The sequence below is a fragment of the Thermobia domestica genome, chromosome 10, assembly GCF_964235325.1.
Source record: "Thermobia domestica chromosome 10, izTheDome1.hap1.1, whole genome shotgun sequence".
Lineage (NCBI taxonomy): Eukaryota > Metazoa > Arthropoda > Insecta > Zygentoma > Lepismatidae > Thermobia > Thermobia domestica.
This window is the reverse complement of record NC_137463.1, coordinates 175,147,219-175,169,132: the sequence shown is the minus strand read 5'-3', so window position 1 is coordinate 175,169,132 and position 21,914 is coordinate 175,147,219.

Below are 21,914 nucleotides of genomic sequence, written 5' to 3'. Positions count from 1 at the left end.
CGTGGATTTTCTCGGGGTACTTTCTTCCCATCTCGTTTTACCAATTCTTCCATCATCATTCACTTGCGCTAATCATCATCGTGTCCCTTAGCTCGTGGAAATGAAAAATGAAACTGAAAGATGTAATTTTTTTATTTCATTTCCAATAATAAGCTTGGTTTAAATGTTATATCACACCCTTCTTGGATCTCTCGTGACGCGGAAGAAAATCAGGGCATAAACATTTTGTACATAAATTCACAAAATGAGACTAGAAAAAATCAACAAAAATTTATAAGACGCGACGAAAAACCTTACTTCTGCTGTCATCTCGTCTAGTGGGCAACTCTATTACGTATAACAAAGGTTTCATTTTCCAGTTGAAGAACGCAAAATAATATCCTTTTATACATCGAGAAATAGAAAAAAAAAAAAAGGTTATTCTCCCGCTGTCATTTGATGTGTGGGACGACGCCTTGGGAGATTGAAATAGCATAAAGTAAAAAGAAGTAGCTCTGTCTGGGGTGCCTGCCCCAATAATGACATCGCAGTCCTGTGTGGCTACTAATGGGCAAATTTCTTTTCACCATTACGTCCCTCCAGTCAACGAAGGGGTCAAATGATGTGGAAAATTCGCTACTCCTGCCAAATTTCTTACGGCACACTAAATTCTCCCCCTTTTGCTGTCTCACTTTTATTCTCAATTTATATATATTGCACATATCATACTCTTTTTCATATATGAAACGAGCTGAAAGAGGGATGTGATATGCAAATGAAGATAAATTAATTTTGAGGTACCCTTACTCTTCGAATAAGGAAAGTGAAAATAAAAAAAAAAGTAACGCAATAATGGCAAATGTCACAGTCTGCTAGAAACACAGCCCAAATTTGACTTCAGTGATACGTTTGTAATGTATACGATTGAACGTGTATGTCCATAGCGCTATCACAATAAAGTAAAATGCTTCGAAATAAACATATGAACTTGGCTGAAGGTTTGTGCTTCATTGAACGCACAAAGTGAACTTCGTTGCGTTAGTCGTTACACTGTTCACTCATCAGAACCTAAAATTGAATAAACAAAGAGTTCTTAACGTGATGAATATTCATGGGTCAAATTGCGCTTTATACAATTTGCATTCTGTATATAATATGCAGGAGTACATGAGCGTGAAATAAATATTTACTGTTTCTGTTATAATTATACATATATATACTAAATGTATGTTTATTGAGTTCTTCGTTTGACCTTTCAGCCCACACGAAAGATAAATTAATATTTCTGTAAAGTTGTTATATTGCCATATTCCTTTTGTTCCTTGTCGAATCGTAACTATGTAACGTGCAATGCAGTATAATTAACTAGGAAAAGCGCATAAATTTAGTATTATACTTCAAAAGTAAAAAGTGAAATATATGGAAAGCAACAGAAACATCAGTACTTACGCATATGAACTATTATTATTATTATTATTATTATTATTATTATTATTATTAATAATAATAATAATAATAATAATAATAATAATAATAATAATAATAATAATAATAATAATAATAATCCTTATCTTTCATTCTCCCACCTTTTAAGCATATCATCTGTTCTGACGCGAAATATTTTCGTCTCAAAATCTTTTACGTTTTATTTTCCCCATATTTCTTGCCAAGTTCTATTTTTCCATCCAGTCAAATTTTCCATATAACTCCAGTTTGAAAGAACACGGTAACACAATGGGCCTATATCCACGGGGGGTCTAGGCGGTCGAGCCCTCCTAAAATTTTCACTGTAGGCTTGCAAATAAACTATAATATTGTGATGAACTATAATATGGTTGGATCGGCCCCCTAACTTCTACTCCCCCCCCCTACATTTTTGGGCTGGCTACCGGCCTGTAACACAACATTCTTGTGTCATTTGGGAATTCGATCTAAATGATCTAAAACCCGTCCAGTCTTCTATTCAACATAGTTACTTTAAAACAGGGATGCAAATAAGGAACAAAATTTCAGTAGCCCAAGAAAAAAACTACTACCCCACAATAGAAATCATTTACTTACCTTCTGTATGATATTAAATACTCGCCCCCACCGATGAACCACTCGCCTCGGGCGAGTGGGCGAGTGGTTATGTTTATCTCTGCTTTAAAATGTTTGCTTTCGTAGCACCTTTTGCGTCTTTTTATAAGCACACAATCAATACGTGCGTGATGAGAACCTGAAGCCTTTAATTTCAATCTTCAATTTGTCATTCTTGTGGCGAAACAATTGAATATTAACTTACCACATTATAAGGGACGCTGTCGAAGAGCTTTCAGGTTTATTTGCACGACGTAACTAATTTTCGACAAAAATGTCACATAGCGGCTCTGTGAGGCGCAGCGACGATTTACCAAGGCTTTGTATTATTTCTTTGCTGTTTGATAATTAATGTGCGAGGTTGAGTTAATAGTGATAAAAAGAGTATTTAAAACCATTGAAATGAAGGAAACGAAGATAAGGAGGTTTTAAGCAATGTCAGTACTTATATATGTAATTGGAAATTTTAATTTTCTTTTAACTAAAGTAATAACTATTTTAGTGATGTTAAAAAGATCCATAGAATTATTCAATCATTCATTTAAACTGTGAATGTTTTTATCGTGTTACTATATACGTATGTTTAAAATAAAATGAACAGATTTGGAGGGGAAAGGGGAAGGATGCATATGACAAACTGGCATATTTGACATTTTGTCTAGATACAGTTACTATTTTGTCGTTTATTCAGGCCGGTGGGTCTGAAATCAGAAGTGTCATATTTACGCGTGACATAATTATAATCAATCCTAAACAGGGGTAAACAATCAGGAACGAAGTCTTGTTCACGAAAACCAAATGCTGGTTTCTCAAAATGGTACTATTCAGTCTCTCCAATGTATCCGTTTTGTATACTTTTGCATTAATTGACGTCTTTTCCACATACATAGGCACACACATACAAATTGATTTTATTTTGGTGAGATTAGCTAAACAAATATGAATTTGAATTGCGTGGGCAAGGCTACAAATAAAACAAAGAATTTGGGTGGAAAGTTGGTGCACAGGTTATATGTAATAGAAACAAATACTTAAGATGTCTGAAGCTGGAAGTATAGCTAAAGTGCTGAACTTACATATGGAACTGTGTCACTGTGCTCACAATCTATTCACAGAAAATTCTAATTTTAAAGAAGCATACAACTTTTCCCCCACTAAATTTGTTGATGAAAGGATGAAGCGGGTATGCCTTGCTACTCACCGCTGGATAGTCAGATGCCAGTATGTTCATTGGCAGCTAAATCAACACTTCATTCAAAATTTATTACCTTTCTGTGTTGTCTACACACCTTTCTCGCGTGCCTCTTCTTCCGCAAAAGATTCAAAAGATTTCTTGTACGGGTTTTCTTTCATCTTGTCTGCCAGCTGTGTCAACAAGGTTTTCTTTCATACCAGGAAGTGACTTGACCAGGGGTTATGGAATATACCTGCTCAACCGACCCGACTAAAACACCACCAGAAACGTATTTATAATAATAATAAGAAGAAGAAGGTTACTTTTCATACCATTCCTTCAGATCTCTGCAGTGATGCAAACTGTAGAAATAATTTTGGAAATTCATCAAGTTTTGTGTGAAAAGTTTTGGTTTAGTTCAGTAATTTTATTTTAGTGTCACAGATAGCCATACAATGATGATTTCAGGGGGTGATCTGGGGAAAAATTCTTCCCTCCCCGATAGAACAGAAATTTCCCCCGGGGGAATATTTCTTACCGTGCTCAAGCGTGAACTACCGATATTTTTGCACTACTACTTTCACCTCGTGTATTGAAGCCCTTTTCCCCATAGGAAAAGTCTCTATTCACCAGTGATGCCACAATGTACCAGAAAACTGCACAATGCCAGAGACCATAGAATTGGTAGGAGGACGGTGGCTGAGTGCTAGAGCGTTTATCTAAGGTGCATTTGGTCCCTGGTTCTATTTCCGTCCAAGTAAGTTTGAAGTGGACAACATCGTGCCCATGGATTTTCTCGGGGTACTTATGTTTCCTCTCACTTTATCATTCCACCAATTCTTCCATCATCATTCACTTGTCTGATCATCTTGTCCCTTAGCGTAAAAAAGCATACTCTTGGGACATTAAACTGAAAGATTTCATTCCATAAAGGAATTAAGGAACAAAGCTAATATGGACAACAATCTCCCGTCATACGTCTTAATGTATCGTTTTGATCACTGTTGCCTATTCCATCTTAGTACTGAACTATGAATCACGCTAATACTGTCTAATCTCCAAAGAAAGTGTACATCATCGTGTTACATATTCGATTATGGAAGCCAGCTTGTGGGCATATAATAGACTCTGGTTCGATTCTTGGTCGGAGCTCATATGGTTTGAATTTACGTTAAGCTGTAGGTCCACGTCTCATATAGCCTCGACAACTGTTCGAATAATTATAAGTAGTATTGCGTAATGTTAGGAGTAATATGTGTCACTGTTACGATTATCTGTGTCAGATAAACAGCAGTACATACTCTTGGTTAATGGCGTATTTCTTACATTTACGGTACATAAATACATAAATAAATAACCCATTTCAGCAGACAAAATCTGTTTGTTACTACTGAATACTGATACATTTTAACACCATAAAAGTTCATTTTTATTGACTTCCTCGAGAACTTCGCATGAAAATTTGCCCTTAAGTATGTTATTTTGATGTCTTATTTTTTGGATATCTTATGAAATGATTTTTTTTTTTTTTTAGTTTAACGTCCTACGTCTATGCCCTTCAGACTAAACTAGACCGTTAATGGGAGTCAATGATTGAGGAATTAATTTTTTTGCGCTCTACCACTGGGAATCCAACATGAGACCACTTGCACACACATTGCTATTCACTACACTAACGGAAAGTGCAGGATATTAATTTAGTTAAATAGAAATAAAGTGTTAGAGGTAATGATAATAATGGGCTAAATATGTAATTACTTGCTATGTACTCCTATCTTGCTTACGTCGTAATGAAAAGCATGAGTTTCACAATAATACGATGCATGGTTCTAGTACTGAATCAATTTTTAGGTTTAGAAATAAACATTTGCTCGAAAATTACACTTGAAGTATTACACTTACGCATGAGATATTCAACTTAATGACGTCTATTGATTGTATGTCTCATCTGTAGACTTTTTTGTTCGTCATACGCTAATAGTATCGTAGAGTTTCGTTCGAGTATTGAATTTTGATTTGATTTTGAGTTTGAGAGTGAGTCTATTTCAGCAGCAAGGCTATATAAGACGTGAGGCTACGGCTTAACGTAGAAAAACAGGCTACAACTCGTTTTCCTTCATCCTTTAAAATTTCAATGACGCACTTAGCGTCATGAACAGCATAGTGGGTACCCGTTGTATCTATCAAGTAAAAAGAAAGGCATAACATTTTGAAGTGTTGAGTAATGTACTAGCTTATCTGCGTATAGCATAATTCTTGAAAAGTTTATACTAGAGCTGTTAAAATTCGAGTAGTTTATTATTTTGAATGTTTGAATAATGGATTTTTTCGTATACTCGAATAAAGTTCGTTATTCGAGTAATCGTTAGAATAATTATTCACACAACTAAGTGATTTTTTTCAAGAGTTACTGGGATAATGAAAAATTAAAGAATTAACGTTTATATTAACTACAAGAGTCAATTACCCACTTCGCTGGATTAAAATAAGAAAAGTTAGTAATATGTTCCGTTAGTCAGTCACTTTTTACTATTACTGAAACGCACTCTGATATCGGTCATTTTCGATCATTTTGTGTATCTCTCCCTCCCTCAGGTTGCGGGGCTGAATTTGGTTTTAAACGACATGGGAAGTGTCACTGTTCATCTCAGCGACCCCGAAAATTATGAATTCGACATCGATATCGGTCATTTTCGATCATTTTTATATGTACCTCCCTCCCCCCCATGTTGGAACATCAAAGTGAAATGATAGAAACCAAACCAGGCCCGAACATCATCTATGTTGAAAATTTGGTCGAGATCGGTCGGGTAGTTCAAGAGTTATTGTCACAAACATAGTCACTTTATTTTTTATTTATATAGATTCGTAGAATTCAGATAATGAAGTTATTCGCCAGTGGTAGAACGCTCAGCACTGGTGAATGAAGTCTTAGTTCGATTCTAGCTTCCACCAAGTGAGCTTTATTTATTGTGGATAAACACCATGTGTGTGGATTTTCTCGAGATTCTTCCGTTTCCTAACATTTTTTAACTCCACCATTCGTTCATTACCATAATCACCGTCTCTTTTAGCCTAGGATTAGTTGGTTAATTTGGACGGATAAATTGGATGGATTAGAGTTTATTAGCGTCCCTTTAGCCCCGATGCTATATGAGACGTGCACCTAATAGATGGGACCCACATGAGCTCTTATCGGGTTTCTCGCAGTCTCCGAGAATAATCGTGGACCAAAAAAAAAAAAAATCAGTTAACAAATAATTATTCTTACGTTAATGAAAAATTATTCAAATAATGAACATTTATTCGAAGAATTATTCGGAAAGTGGAATTGTTCGGATCTGAAAACGAGTATTCGAATATCAACACAGCGTTAGTTTACACTAAACAAAACAGAATAGTATGTTTGACATAAACTGTATATTCCTCCTCAGTAAGTTGGTAATACTTCGTCGTTTTTCACACCTCTCCCTCCATTGTATCGTCTTGAACAAGAAAAGAAAACAGTAACCGAACATTTTTTTTTCTGATTTTCTCCAAGAAGTGGAGGGGATGAGCTGAAGGCTATGTCGGTTCCTTTTCTTGACATGGAAATCGGCGGAAGAAAAACGAATTCTCTTTTCTCCCCATCTGCCGATACTACCCCACTGCCGTTTATATTTAAAAATCCATTTCGCAAGGAACTACTGGGGACCAGGAGGAGAGGAACAACTGTCTTGTCAACACGACAGCTGGCGGGGGTTGGCCTCTGGACCACCATGCATCGAATACTGATGCGGGCACCACACAACACAAGACAACGTGGTGAGGGATAGGGAAAAGATTGAGCTGTCAAATCTCCCTTCCGCTATGCAACCCCTATCAGCCAATGGATCAGAAGGAAGTTAAGGAATCAAAGTAGACAATAGGAGACAGAACGAAGGATAGACTATTAAAGGGAAATGGATAAAGATGAAGGAAGACGCAGAAACACCACAAAAAAGTTAACGTGAACTACAGCTGTATATAAGATACAATATGCTTTAGAATGCACCGTTTTTCGATATATCAAGAAGTCAGTATGACATATCATGCAAAATCTCCTTACATTACAGCGCAATGGTAGAGACTTCTGTTGTGTGTAAGATGTAACATAAGTTCATTTTTATATATTTACACATATTTTCAACAACGATGGTGTAAGCAGAATATGAGGTTATGAGTCCAAGAGTTAAGTAGGCCTCTAAATATTTAAATGGCCTAAAATCAATTAGTTTAGATTGACAATCTCTCGACACAACAGAATAAGTTACTTTTGAAAAATAATCTAGGATCGATTACTTTGATATACACACCCATCTTTGCACAGATTGAGAAAGGGTGTTGAAGGATGGTGAAGGATGAATACAGTTTATTTTTTATTTATTATTATTGTTATTATAATCTTATAATTGTAATTCCCACACCTTTTTCCTTCACTTCCTTTTCTTCTCTTCTAGGTCGAATATTAAAAAGAAAACTAAAATGACATGTCTAATTATTTTAAATGAGAAGTCGATATACCAATTTCAATGTTATCTAACATTCAGAGATTCCGAGATATGAACATTTTAAGACAATCATTGTTGCCCCTCTTTCTCCCCTTCCCCGTCGAATTTCCAAAAATCCTTCCTTTGTGGGGCTTTACGTCACAAATACTATAGTCTGTCTAAATTTCAAGTTTCTAGCTTAAGAGATTTGGCCTGGGCGTTGATCAATCAGTCAGGACTTCTTAAATATATTACTTGAATAAGGCACATGTAAAATAAGTGTGCTTATGATACATACCTTATTTACGTCAGGACACACATATCTATATATTGTACGTGTGGCGTTTAAAATTCCATGTACAGGTACGTGTTTAAATTTATCTGTATACTTAATTACAATTAAAATTAGTGGTTTAGCAATTTAATTATGTTTTGTTTTGCCATGGCTGCTGTATATAAATTGATTAATAAACTATGGGGAACGTTCCCAAGAAATATTTACTCATAGTCAATATTGTAATATAAAGGAAACGTATGATCTTTCTTTTATTGTTAAAAAAAAAGTATTAATAAGAATAAAGAAATGAATAGAAATGAAAGAAGAATCTAGAATGTTACTGTTACACTAAATTGGATCTTCCATGTGATAAGGCAAAAACCTTTCTTTAGTAATTTCATGTTTTATTCATCAACCTCTCAGTACTTGGTCTTACTTTATGAGACTGCAAATTAAAATGTACGTTTATTTCTCGCTTCATTTCCAGAAATATTTCCAAGAAAAGAATTCGACATTTTGGAGTTACTCTAGAAAGATTTCTTATTTGAATACAAAAATAATGTAATTAACATAGTATTTATTTATTTATTTATTTATTTATTTACTTCGGTTTTACTTCACTGTATCGGAATGTGATATGATGACGACTATTTTTTTTAAAAAAAAAATAAGTAAATAATTTCAGCTGAGATCGGATAAAGATAGCAAATATTGACTGATTAAGGATCTGGAGAAAATTCAGATATGAAAATCGGTTAATATTTTAACACGAAGTTCTTTTATTTTTCATTGAGAACTATAAATTTTCCTTCAAAATGTTTCAGTAAAAATGTACTATATGTATTCAGCATGTCTAGCACATTATAACCCAATTTATTCTCATTGTTTTCTCATATAACGGCCGTTCCGCTTCATCAAAATATGGAAAAATACATATTATTAAGATACATGTTTATTAAAAAAAAAAGAAAAAAACGCGCATGTCCTGAAACAATATAAACTTGGGTGCTTGACCTCCCCTTGATGAAATTCTGTCGACGACATTGTCTTTTCTTCAACTTTCGAAAAGAAATATTAAATTTCCATTTAAAAAATCTCATTAACTGGAAGATTTCCAAATTTTGAAAACAAATCTTCATCATTAAATCAAATCATCATTTGATAGACATGTTGAAGATCATTATGACTTGGATTTCTGTGAACTAAAACTTTGATAATATGAATGCATTTACGTCCTAAAAATGACGGCATAAAAAGAAAATTAATAACTCTGTCCTCTTTGCCACACGAACAAATATATATAGTTCTGAACAGTAAGTGAAACGCGGGTAAAATATGTCCAAAATATGTTTTTATATAACTTTGGGCCGAATATGATTTGATGCTAAAATATGCATTTATATGACCAGTCAAAACCTTATTTTTGTGTTTACACGAGTCAGAAATGTGTTTAATTTAGGTATGTAAAAAGATTTAATTAGATATGGGAAAAGATGCCAAAATTAAAAAAAAAAAAAAAAAAAATGACGTCATAGAAATCTGCGCCTTACAGGTCATTAATGTAAGATTTTATGGATTTCTGTTTTATTATCAGTCAGTTGTGAATCTCATTACATAAATTGGCTGCTGTTTGCTGGTAACTGTTTTCTCCAAAATAGTGCTCTCTTGTTATAAATAAATATTCTTTACGTTTCATGGACTTGCTGAAATTTAAGCTAATATTTGGGTACAAACCGTCAACTACTACGTGGTATGGAGCATTTCGTTCTTAAACGATGAGTTATTTCTTTGCATATTGTGTCATTCAAACAGCTTGTCCATACAAATTCAGTCTGTCGTAGTATTCTTTTACGAACCAGATTCGATCCGTAGTCTCCAGATTTATTGACGATTCCATGAATGTTGATATGATTTGTTTTACACGATATAATCAGAAACTACCATCTGGCAAAATGTTTACTATCCTTTCTGAAACACTTTATTTATCTGTAAACATGATACTAAATAAGCAATAGTCCATCCAAATCTCTTTTAGTTCCGAAAATATCTCGATTATCAATTGAATCGATTATCAAGTTTAAGATGTTCTTAATATCTCAAATAGTTTCTCGAGGAGAGAGAAGGGTCACGAAGTTCGAAGTTGTCATGAAGAAGAGATTAATCACTTGCTCCAGAGGATGTGGTCGGATACTTCGAGGAGAATGGAGATTCCCTTTCTCTGAAAGAAAGGGCCCATAAATAAGTTGAATGTTATGTCACATTCAATATAGAAAAGTTGGTTAAATGGAAAATAGTCTGGCTTTACAACATTAAATATTTTGATATTGTGCAAGATCTGCCATAGTATGTATTAATGTACTGCTATAGCAGTGTTCTATTGCACCAAGATTTCACAGTCAAGCCTGGCGTACCTTACACTCGTAAACTTTTGGTTGACTTTCATTATGCATACATTGTAGTCGGGGTCGGATTTAGGGGGGGGCGGGTGCAAAGGTGCAAGTGCATCCCCCTCCATTGTAAATATACACTACCTTAAGTGAGAAGCTAGCAGTGAAAATAGCAACACTTTTCGAAAATTTCTGTTGTCATGTTTCCGTTTGGGCTTAAAACAAAGGGAAGTTTAGCAAAATCGATAGTTAGTAAATTTTCTAAAAGTTGAAAGAAACGGATTCACTGAGAACAAACACTTAGCATTTCCAGGGCATTTCCTCATTCACACCACAGATGCCCAAAGGCAATTTAAAAATTCCAATTCACTTCAAATGTACTGATAATTATTGGTGCACCCCTTTCAGAAATCCTGGATCCGACCCTGATTGTAGTGATTGTGAAGCTTCTCCAGTGACACATTGATTCAAACCTCCAGGACACAACAATGTTATTTACCATCCATGCAAACATATGCCGATTCCATACAACATAGTAGACTGAAAAATGCCCTCCGTCCTACGTAGTCTCTTGTCAATAACTTATTGAGTAAAATATTTAATAGTTTGACTACCAATGGCAAGGTGATAAACCAAAGCTACACAATACGATAGGCCTCTGTTGAGTACGATAGACATACAAGCACGTGGAGTGAAATAAGATTTGTGTACTTAATTTGTGTACCTTTGTTAATAGTCACACAAAGTACAATTCAGATCGAAGAGACCGGAACGTCTACTCTATACATAATAAAAAATGTGTGTGTGTGTGTTGAATGGAATTCAACACAATGGCTCTGTGCTAAATCCGAATTGCGTTAAATTTTGACACAAGGCTGTTGTCACTTCAACTTCCCAGCACTTTGGAGCGAAATGTTACAGTGGTAGTCATTAAATCCACCACCTCACATGATAAGGAGTCATTTCTGTAACACACTATTGGATGTTGTTTTATATACAGTTGCCAAACAGCTCTTTCACAAAAACATTTTCTTTCTTATTAAATGGACGTGATGAATGTGAGGAGTAATAAAGTGTGGCATGAATTATTTCGTATACAAATTGTTACGAGTAACGAAATATGATTGGCGACAAAGAACAACATAGTGCAAATTAGGAACAATAGGTGGCAGCACTTCTACTCACGTAAATGTCACAAAATTTAGAGGCCCAGAGAACTACAGTATTTTTGAAATATAATACGTTGTTCACTACTTGTTATAAATGCCAAATATGCCGCTTAAAGCTTTGGTTATAACAAAAACTTAAAACTAATACAGAGTCTCTTCGTCAATTACGAGATATTTACACACACGCGCACACACACACACACAAAGGTATTTAGTAAACAAGAAAAGGTAGACAGTAACCAAGTTAGTTTGTCAATATATGGACAACAAAGTCGTGTGTACCAGCAACCAAGCAAAAAAGGTTAACGAGAGAAGGTGATCGCAACAGGTTAAATTTGCTAGGTTACAGTGTAATAACTCAGAGGGGTACGCTAACCGATCACGTAGTTACCACTACCAATTCATAGCCTGTAACCGGTAACCTAGTTAGGATGTGAGAACAACCGACTGCTCGGTTAATGAAACAGGGTGCATCAACTTTCTAACCGCGTATTTTGATTAATATAACATATTTTCTTAATTCCAGTAATTGGTATCCTTCCAATCACATATCTGATTATGTGATAACTTCAAAAAATGCAGTATTAAAATAGATAACAACTGTCTAAGTTTATTGTTCAGTTGTTCTTACGTGATTTTTTTTTGCCTGCTAGCCACTGCTAGCAACTACCCGAAGAGGGTTATGCCCTCTGTAGGGGAAGAGATGTAGAGGTACTATTGCATTTTATTGGAAAACAACAGATGGGCTATGGGTAGTTAAAGAAGCATTCTTATTAACAATCAATTCAGGTCATTATGGTCTTAATAACCATAATCATTATTTAGGTGTCAGGTTTAGATGTAAAGGAGCATCAAAGCAGATGGATGAGAGCAGATGAAAATGAAGTGCAGTTCACATCACAACACATAGGTTTTGTTAGTATGACAAATGCGTGTTATCTTCTCGCCTAGGGGCGACGCCAGGCATTAATGAAGACAAGGGTGCCCTGTTAGAACGGTAGGTGTTACGGTGCATATGATGGCCAGACACGAGGAAGATGAGCATCTGAAGAGCATGGTTCGTAGTAACGACTGTCAGGGTGGTCAGGGGAAATAGTGTAGCGGTACAGAGTAAGCAGTAATGAAAGCGGAGGCATGAAAGCAGCAGAGGGGGAGAGATTACGGGCATGTTCTTCAAACGTTTGCTGTAGAAGTGGATGATTGGACTGCAGACGGCGGGTAATATATTTTGTGCGAAGTGTTTCTAGATGATATAGGATGTGTGGAAATGTAAGGCGAGCATAGAGGTCCCGAGTTGGACTGGGCAACTTAATTCGAAAAGCGATGCGCAAAGCATGTCGTTCAAGAATTCGTAGTTTCTCATAGTATGATGGTGGTACAGATAACCAGGCCGTGAAACCATAGACAAGTATAGGTCGCAGAAAAACTTTATAGGTGTTCAGGATAGTAGTCGCTAAGAGTCCTCAGGTTGTTCCAGCAAGGCTTTTCAGCAAATTGAGACTACCTTTTTTGCGATATCTTGCAAATGGGCCGACCACGTTAGGCGGTGATCGAAAGTAAGACCAAGATATTTGACAGTACGGGGTGGTTTGAGAGGTACATCTTGAACAGTAAGATTCAAGAGACTGGGATTACGGTGTATACGAGAACGGTATTTCGGTGATAGGAATACAATAGCTTTCGTTTTCGGGACCATTGGCATTAAGATTGTATTGAATTAGAACTATTATTTTGTATTGTGTAGCTTTGCTTTACCACCTTGTCAATTGGTAGCCAAACTATTATATATTTTATTCAATAAGTTATTGACAAGAGAATGCGTATGGCATTTTGCAATCTACTATGTTGTATGGAGTCGGTATATTTGTACATCGATAATAAATAACATCGTTGGGCCCTGGAGGTCTGAGTCAGTGGTCACTGAAGAAGCTTTATAATCACTAGAATGTATGTGTAATGAAAGTCAACCAAAAGTTCATGAGTGTAAGGTACGCCAGGTGTGCCTTTGAAATCTTGATTCAATCTAGCCTATCTTTTGTTTTCAAGACATTACTTTTGTAGGACTTAGTTATAATGAGGTGAGAGTTGAAGAAAACAAAAGAAAATATTACTATCCCAAAAGATATGCAGGAAGAACGCTCTTTTAAGCTAAAAATAACAATGAAAAATGGAATGAATGTTTTTAAACTTTTCCATCATCAACTTCTGGCAGAGAAGACAAAAGTGTATTCAACTTTAAAAGTTGTCTTCGTCGAGTGAAGATTTTTCACTCTACAAATGTCTTTCATGTTTTCATAAGACTTTTCATCGAGTTTCTTGTACTAGTTACTTTAATATGCTCTTGGAGAAGGGGGTTGAGGGGGAAGGGTGACAGATTCCAGCCATCGTCATATCTTTGGATAAAATAACAGCGGAAGTTCCTTCGTTTTTATCTTTCACTTCCATTTGTCGATTTACTTATATAACTCGAATTCATTGTTGCCAGGCATTTAATTAGCGTATATTTTAATTATAACTGAGGGAGTTCTGCGGTGTTATCATTGTTCTTTCAACAGTTCTGAATTAAGAATGTGTTGTAAAGATTGTGTCTAGCTCCACTGCTGTTATTTTCCCATATCTCGCTTAGTATTACAAAACATTGTAGTGTCTTGGAGTTCATGTAATACCACATCGAAGCAGGGGCGTCATTTGGGGATAGCAGGAGGCAATTCCCCCACCCTAAAGAATAGTATATTTTATTCAATTGTGTACTAATATATTAATGAAAAACGTGAAATTATTATGTCAGTGGATAACTTTGTCCCTCCCAAGCAAAATCTGAAATGACGGAGGAAGCTGCATCGAAGGCAACTTGTATACATATTTTCACTATTTTTTTTCTTGTCGGGTTAGAGCAATTAACATTTTGTGTTTTTAGTCAGCATATTGTTATTTCTTGTCTTAACAGGAGTTCACTATTTATTTACAAAGCACTACTCCAATTGCCTCACGGAGTACCTTCGTGGCTACATGGTTTCCATACGCGTCTTTGGCGACGGAAATTCGGGCTCATGTGATTCGGACTCTACGTTAAATTGTAGATCCATCTCTGATATAGCCTTTCTGCTGAGAGGGATGCTAAACTTCAATTGTCTTACAATCTTTAATCAACCCTGGAAGCTATATGCCCCACCGAGAATCGAACCCAGAGGATCTATAGGCACCCAAGTCTTGCGTGTAACCAATTGGATTGCGGATTCAATCCACTAATTATTATTGTTATAAACTAGTGTAGAGACTTGAGTAGTCAATACAGCTTGAATACAGTTCATTACATGTAGTTCATGATACATTGGAGTTTAACTTTCATTTTTCAGCAGCGTGGCTGTATAAGATGAGACCTACTATTTAAAGTGGACACATGGTCCCAAGTGGAATTCATACTCAGGTTCGTATCCGAGTGTGAAACCTATCTGGAACTATGTGCACCAAAAGCGCGCATGACTCCACAAAAGGTCACTTTTATAGTCTGTGTTGCATCTTTTGTATAAATGAATTAGAAAATAGTAATAATAGACTGGCTATTACTTGCACTAGTCATACACTTCTTGTTATAGGTAAAAAGTAAAAGCAGTGTCGTTTTGTAGAAAGTTTCTAGAATTTTTTGCCGAAATAAAAGATGACCAGAAAAGAGTTATGTTTTACAGATAATGTGACATCCTGGCAACACTAACATTATTAATGTGGTGTATGTGGAGTATATGTAAGTAAGTCATAAGTTTTAAGAGAGTGGGAAGAAGGGAGAAGGCCAAAGAAGAAGTTAACTTTAACTCTAGGGCGAGTGACTGGGAAAGTCTTACTGACAGTAAAGTTAGTGTGAAGGGATGGAAACTAAGTAAAGAGAAATTCAGAAAGGATAAGGGGCTAGGCACAAATGAAAGATAAAGAAGAGAGAACTCAACAGTACAACTCTCTGTAAGAGGAAACGTCTTATCTGGCAGCCTCTTCTGCCGCTACCCGAGTTCATCACCTTGTCTTAATGAATGGGAGGGAAAACTTGGGTTTTCAAGATGGAAGAGAGAGAGAGCCTCAGGGTTATGTGGACCTTGTTTCAAAAATCGTGCTGAATAAATTCTCTCCCTCGCATATACTCTCTCTGTGGATGAGAGAGATGCTGTCTTTCCTCTTCTCCGTTCGTACTATATAACGTGACTTGGCCCTTCCGCAATCTTCTTGAAAGCTGAAAAGTTTTCATTCTAGTTTTGACAGTTCCACAACTTTGAGGAACGGGGCATGTTGCGCTGAATTTGGAAACTGCTATACGGCACTGCTTGAGATCTATGGAAAACAATATATAAACAAATTGTAATAACTTAGACATTTTATTAGTGAAGAAAAGCAACATTAATGTTCAAAATGATACGTAATTACAAATAGCTTAAAACAGTCAGTTTAACAGGGGTGCACCTACGGGGGTCCGCAGTGTCTGGATCCCCCCAAAACTTCCTAACATACATTTGTACACTTCTCAATGAAACTATATTTGTTTAACAGGGAATTGATTGATGTAGCATGAAAATTTGATCTTACACTTCATCTGTCTCTCTCCTGTATATATATATATCAGGGGCGGATCCAGGACCGAGTTCTGGGGGGCGGTGATTTGTCATACTGCTACTTTTAAGGGTTCCAAACTTTGGAATGGGTTTTATTTATATATATATATAAAATAAGAAAATTTCCTCTTTGGGGGGGGGGGATTGCCCCGATCGCTCCCCCTGGATCCGCCCCTGATATATATAGCCCTATATATATATATATAACAACCTATTGTATCATTTTCTCTTAAAATGTAGGTGGAAGTATTTTACAATTTGTATACCGCCTTTTCTGGTGCAGAATAATAACCTAAACTAACTCCACTTGGCGTAACAGACCTTTTGTATATCTGAGCCGCTGCAACGCCATCTGTTAGCTACCGCACGAACTACGTCCAACCTAACAAAGAACACGTGGTCAGTGCGCTACGTCGCCCTGTCTTTAAAATGCGTACCAGGAGGTTTCTAGACCAAGTGATCGTCACTTCTTTTCATTCACTGACTACTCCCCGTTTGTCTCACGACGCTGAGTGGACGCCGAAAATTGGGAAGCATCGGCCTGGAATCGAACTCGGACCACGCGGACATGAGTCCAAGCTTTAATCAGGTGCAGAATAATACCCGGTCAATACTACATAGACGTACTGGCTTGTAGCATTGGACTCCTCTCAACAAAAAAATTCTGAGTGCGCACCTGGAGTTTAAAGTTCTTTTTCAGTATCAAGGACATATAAAACGCGGACCTACAGCTTAGCGTGATTTTGCGAATCCCATGAACTCTCACTGAGAATTGAATCTTGGTCTCTTGCACCGAAGTGAGCTAACCACATAGCTGCAAGAGAGCTCTGTTCCTACTTCCATGGAGTTACATACTTGAGTGGCCTTGCTGCATATTTCAATGTCTGGTAAGAGAACTCAATCTTCAGCGTGGACCAACATTATGAAATAATTAGAAAGAATTGAATTGAGAAGTAGCGAGCTCTGGTCTGGATTGAAGTATGCCCATAGATAATCCAACTTAAGGCTATGTGCTTGGCCATACAAATCTTATGGAATGTAAAGGCAGGCATGCCGCATCATTTCAATGAAAAAAATGAAATGTTATTTTGAGTTTTACGTCCCACGCTTATGCCGGTTAGGCTAAAGGAGACGGTGATAATGAGTAATGAATGAAATGGTGGAATGAAGAAAGTGGGAGGAAACGGGAGAACCCCGAGAAAACCCACGCACACCGCATCATTTCACTTAATAAAATATCTAATACAGTGATTACATATATGCCATGATTTATCTCTGCTATTTTAGAGGAAATAAAGACCCTTGAATTCCCTAATTCTCTTTTACATAAAACGGCGGGCAATAAAAGAAATCGCGGAATAAAAACTGGGGAGAAATTAGAAAATTAAGTCCCCTGTTATGTGAAAAATTGTTTTTGATACTGACTTCCGGTCAATAATTTTGATTTTATGGAAAGTTTAACATTTAACCTATATATTCTCAGGATTAAAAAGAAGTTAATTCTGAAAAGTAATCTACCGGAGTCTGTAATACTGTATGCAAACGGAGATTGGACCTTTTGTAGCCAAGTATCTATCGAGGATGCTTACATTCATGTATCTCCGGGTTTAATCCTTAATTTAAAAATTTCACTACTGGAATACTGGAAAGTAGGAGCCTTCAGTGCGAGCGGTCCCGGGTTCGATTCCCGGTGGGGGCACTCGGTCGAAAAAGTGTAAAAAGCTTTTTCAGGCCAGCCATCCTGAATGAGGCTTTCCTGGAATTTTCTCATTCATACCGAGCAAATCCCGCGATGGTACCTAACATATAGGTCCCAGACTGTTTCCTTCCTTCTCCAATCCTTTCTTCCTTCCCTTTTCCCGAATAGTGTGCTCGCCGAGGGACGTCATCCATCACAACGTGACGGGCTAACGTGGCCATAGATGCCGAAAGTCTAAAAATATAAATCCTAAATCCTAAACTAGAAAATCTATAGCACTATTACATTGAGGCTGGAAACGCTGGGGGAAACAAAAAACGCAAGTTAGAGGGCGTTGCTGTGCTGCCTGCATGCACTCCGTATGCACTTGTGTCCAAAATTCGAAATTTGCCGACCTCTCGACTATACTTTTTTTGTTGCAATTTTTTTTGCAATAATTTATTTTTGAAATTGAAGCAATTGAAAGGGGAAAAATTGAAGCAATAATTTATTTTTTATACATACTAACATAACTGAAAAACTATTAATTTGCAAAAAATATCAGTATTAAAATCAGGTATTAGGTTTTGTTTTAAATAATTTAATTTAATTTAATTGAAAAATATATAAGTATTAATTTCAAATACATGATGATAATTTTACATTCTGGCCGTTTAAATCCATTGCAATCTATTCCACTCCACAATATAGAAATCACATGTAATAGAGTCACAAACTGTTCTTGTTTGGCAAGTACCGAGCCGAAAAACGTTGAGGGTACACAGTGATAAGATAATCACTACTAATGTAGCTTCGCTGTTTGTGCTTATGTGATTTAAAATGGATGACTGGCATGTGATAACAGGGTTATTGACAGTGGCGTATTTACGATTTTGTTTCGGGAGGGGCTTTGCTAACTTTCGGGGGGGGGGCTTTGCCTGGAAATGTGAAAATTCTGCAAGATATTTCATTTATTTTACTATACTAAGTAAGATTTCGGGGGGGGCTTAAGCCCGGAAGCCACCCCCTAAATACGCCACTGGTTATTGACCATAGAGGTAACAATTAGACTTATTGTCAGTTAAACTTTTTCATTTCAAATTGTGGCCAACATTGCGTCTGAAATACCCGATTGTACGACTGCACTTATTTCTTCAATTAAATATTCAAGTGGTAATTTTTTTTATCTAACTTCCGCAGTTTGTCCCATTTCTTGTAACTTCGATGCCGAAAAGGTACGTAAATTCTTCTTCTTCTTCTTCTTCTTCTTCTTATTATTATTATTATTATTATTATTATTATTATTATTATTATTATTATTATTATTATTATTATTATTATTATTACTATTACTATTATTGAGCGACGAAACTGATTTTATTATTAAATAGAGGCCATGTTGAAATTTCATGAAAAATTTTGTCAACTGATTTTTTGAGGATGTGGTCTGTATATGAATATTTTGTACACGAAACATATTCTTGCTGGTATTATTTTTGTAGAAGTTAAGATTGCTTTTAATATACGTACTTTTAAATAACAAACAAAATCATTTCATTCATCTCTTTGTTCATACAGAGACATAGAAATAGAAGAAAATAAATTGTTTTATTAGGACATATAAAACATTCATTCACAGGTAAATAATGTCCTTCGATTCTAATAAAGAAGACTGATTCTTTTTTCTTTTAAAAAAAAAATCATTGAACTAGAAGAGAAAAATATATATTCATTTTATTTTCCTCTTGAATACTTACATTTCCGTTTCTTTTTTTTTTTTAAATCTCGTTTGTTCGTATCACCCTCACTATTCATTAGCTAGTTGTGGCGTCGCATAGACTGCTTTGTTTTCATTTTGTTTCTTAAATATATTCGATTGTCAACTTTTTTTTGTTTCTAAAATGTAAACAAGCGCTTTCGTTTTGCCTAAAGCTATCAATTGTTTCCGATCTTCCATATACCATGTTATATATTTGTTCTTCTTTTGTTTCTAAGGGTGACATAGAAGCTTAACATCTCCCTCCTCCCCATGTTAACGAGGAAGCGCTTTTCTTTTGTTTCCAATTTTTGCAGTAGGATATTAATATACGAAACAAAATGCGAGGAACTTTCGCTATTAAAGAACATGGAAAGCATTCGTCAGTTGTGTGTGAGTGTTTTTTTTTTTTTTTTGTCTTGTTAGATGTCGCAGTAGTCGAGAACACTCTTCTTAATTAGGCCGACGGTGAAATATTGGGTTTGTAAATGGTATGGGGAGCAAAACGAGAGAAATAGTAGCTCTGTAGGGTGGGGGTGGAGTAGAGGGTTAGGGAGAAATAAAGACTGGAAAACTGTGACTAGGACTGGGTGATGATGATGATGCTCGTAGAGCACAAAAGACGACGACTACGACAGGGAACACAATTGGGATGGGTATGGCATTCCTTCCATCCTTATTTAATAAATGTATTTTTGTTTAGAATTTGTGTTCAAATTATTTTGGATTCTTAGTGTTATGCTCTGCTTTTCTGCTAATACAGAAGAAACTTAAAAAAAAAAAGTTATTCCCTCTCGTGTTATTTTCAGTGGCGTTGGAAAGGATTTAAGTTTTTTTGGGGGGGAGTCGTTTCTGGAGGTTCTTACATTAAAAAAAAGAAAAAAACAGAATAGTTCTCAACATTTGTCTCTGTGTCTGGAAATTGTTACATCTATGTCTTTATTGGTGCCGTGTCAAGATAAAAAAAACTTGTTAATCTATTCATGGTATTTGTTTCCTAGGAAATAATCATATTCTTTAGGGTTATTTTTCTCCCCAAGTGCCTGGAAGTTGTTACAACTAACTTTAGCGGTACTCTCTGAAGATAAGAAATGTTTGTTAATCTTATTCGTGACGTTCATTTCTTAAAATAATAGCGTTGTTAAGGTTTCTTCTTTAGCAAATGCCTGCTGCTTCATGTATTTCTGAACCATATATATATAAGAAAGTTATTATTATTCATAGTTATTCATTTTCTACAATTATCCAAAGGTTTACTCGAACAATTATCCTACTGTTGAGTATTCAAAGAATCGATTATTAGAATTTTAACAACATTAGTAGAAGCAACAATTTTGTAACTGAAACGTGTAAAAAAATGTAGATAAGGCATTTTTCTTTTTGTATTGTGTTTATTCTGTGGTGTATTAATGTTTAGCATAACTGTAATTTTGAAAAGTTACAGTCGTTGGAAATTATAATTTAGGAAGATTGATTTCCGACTACTATTTCGACATTAATACTATCTTCCCTTTTCCGACAAAGTGTATTATACTTCTTTCATCATGCACAAAGCATTATAAATACTCCTAAAATGTATTGACCTACGCCACAATCAACATATAAAATATAAAGTTAAAATGTTCTTCAGTGTACGATGCATAACCGTTCATATACTGTGTAGACATAAGTAAGAGAGGGAATTTTTTTTTTTTGAGGTAGAAAAAGGCATGTTATATGTGTGCTCTAGTAAATATAACTTATCGCATGTATATGCCAAAAAGCGGAAAGAAGTCTCTCTAAGTTGAAATCTGCTGCACGTAGATATATGGTAGGTAGTTTTTTAATGGTAGATATTGAAGATCCGAAAACTTCTGCAAGAATTATTTTTGTCTTGGAATTGTTTCAGCTGAGTGCATAAATTGAGAACCCAGCTTTTGAGATTGATGAAAAAAAAAAAAAGAAAATAATCAAGAAAGAAAAAGGAAAGCAGCAAAAAAAAAAAAAAATCTGTCAAAAGTTTAAAGTGAAACAAAGAAATGAGCTTGATTCTTTTCTCTCAGGGAGGGAAAATATAGGGGAAAAAAAAGAAAGATAGAAAAATGTATCTTTATACAGTCACAAACACAGGACACAAGGAGTGAAAGAGGAAAACTTGAAAATGAAAAGGCGGAGAAAGGAGCATCTACGCTTTTGTTTCATTTCTAGAGAGGTTTCTGTGGGAAAAGGACCACCTGCACCGAAAATCGGAAGCTTGTATGCATGCTCTGATTGCTACATTCAACGCGTTCGTGCTCTGGCTCTGCTTGCATTGTTCTTTTGCAGATAGAAAA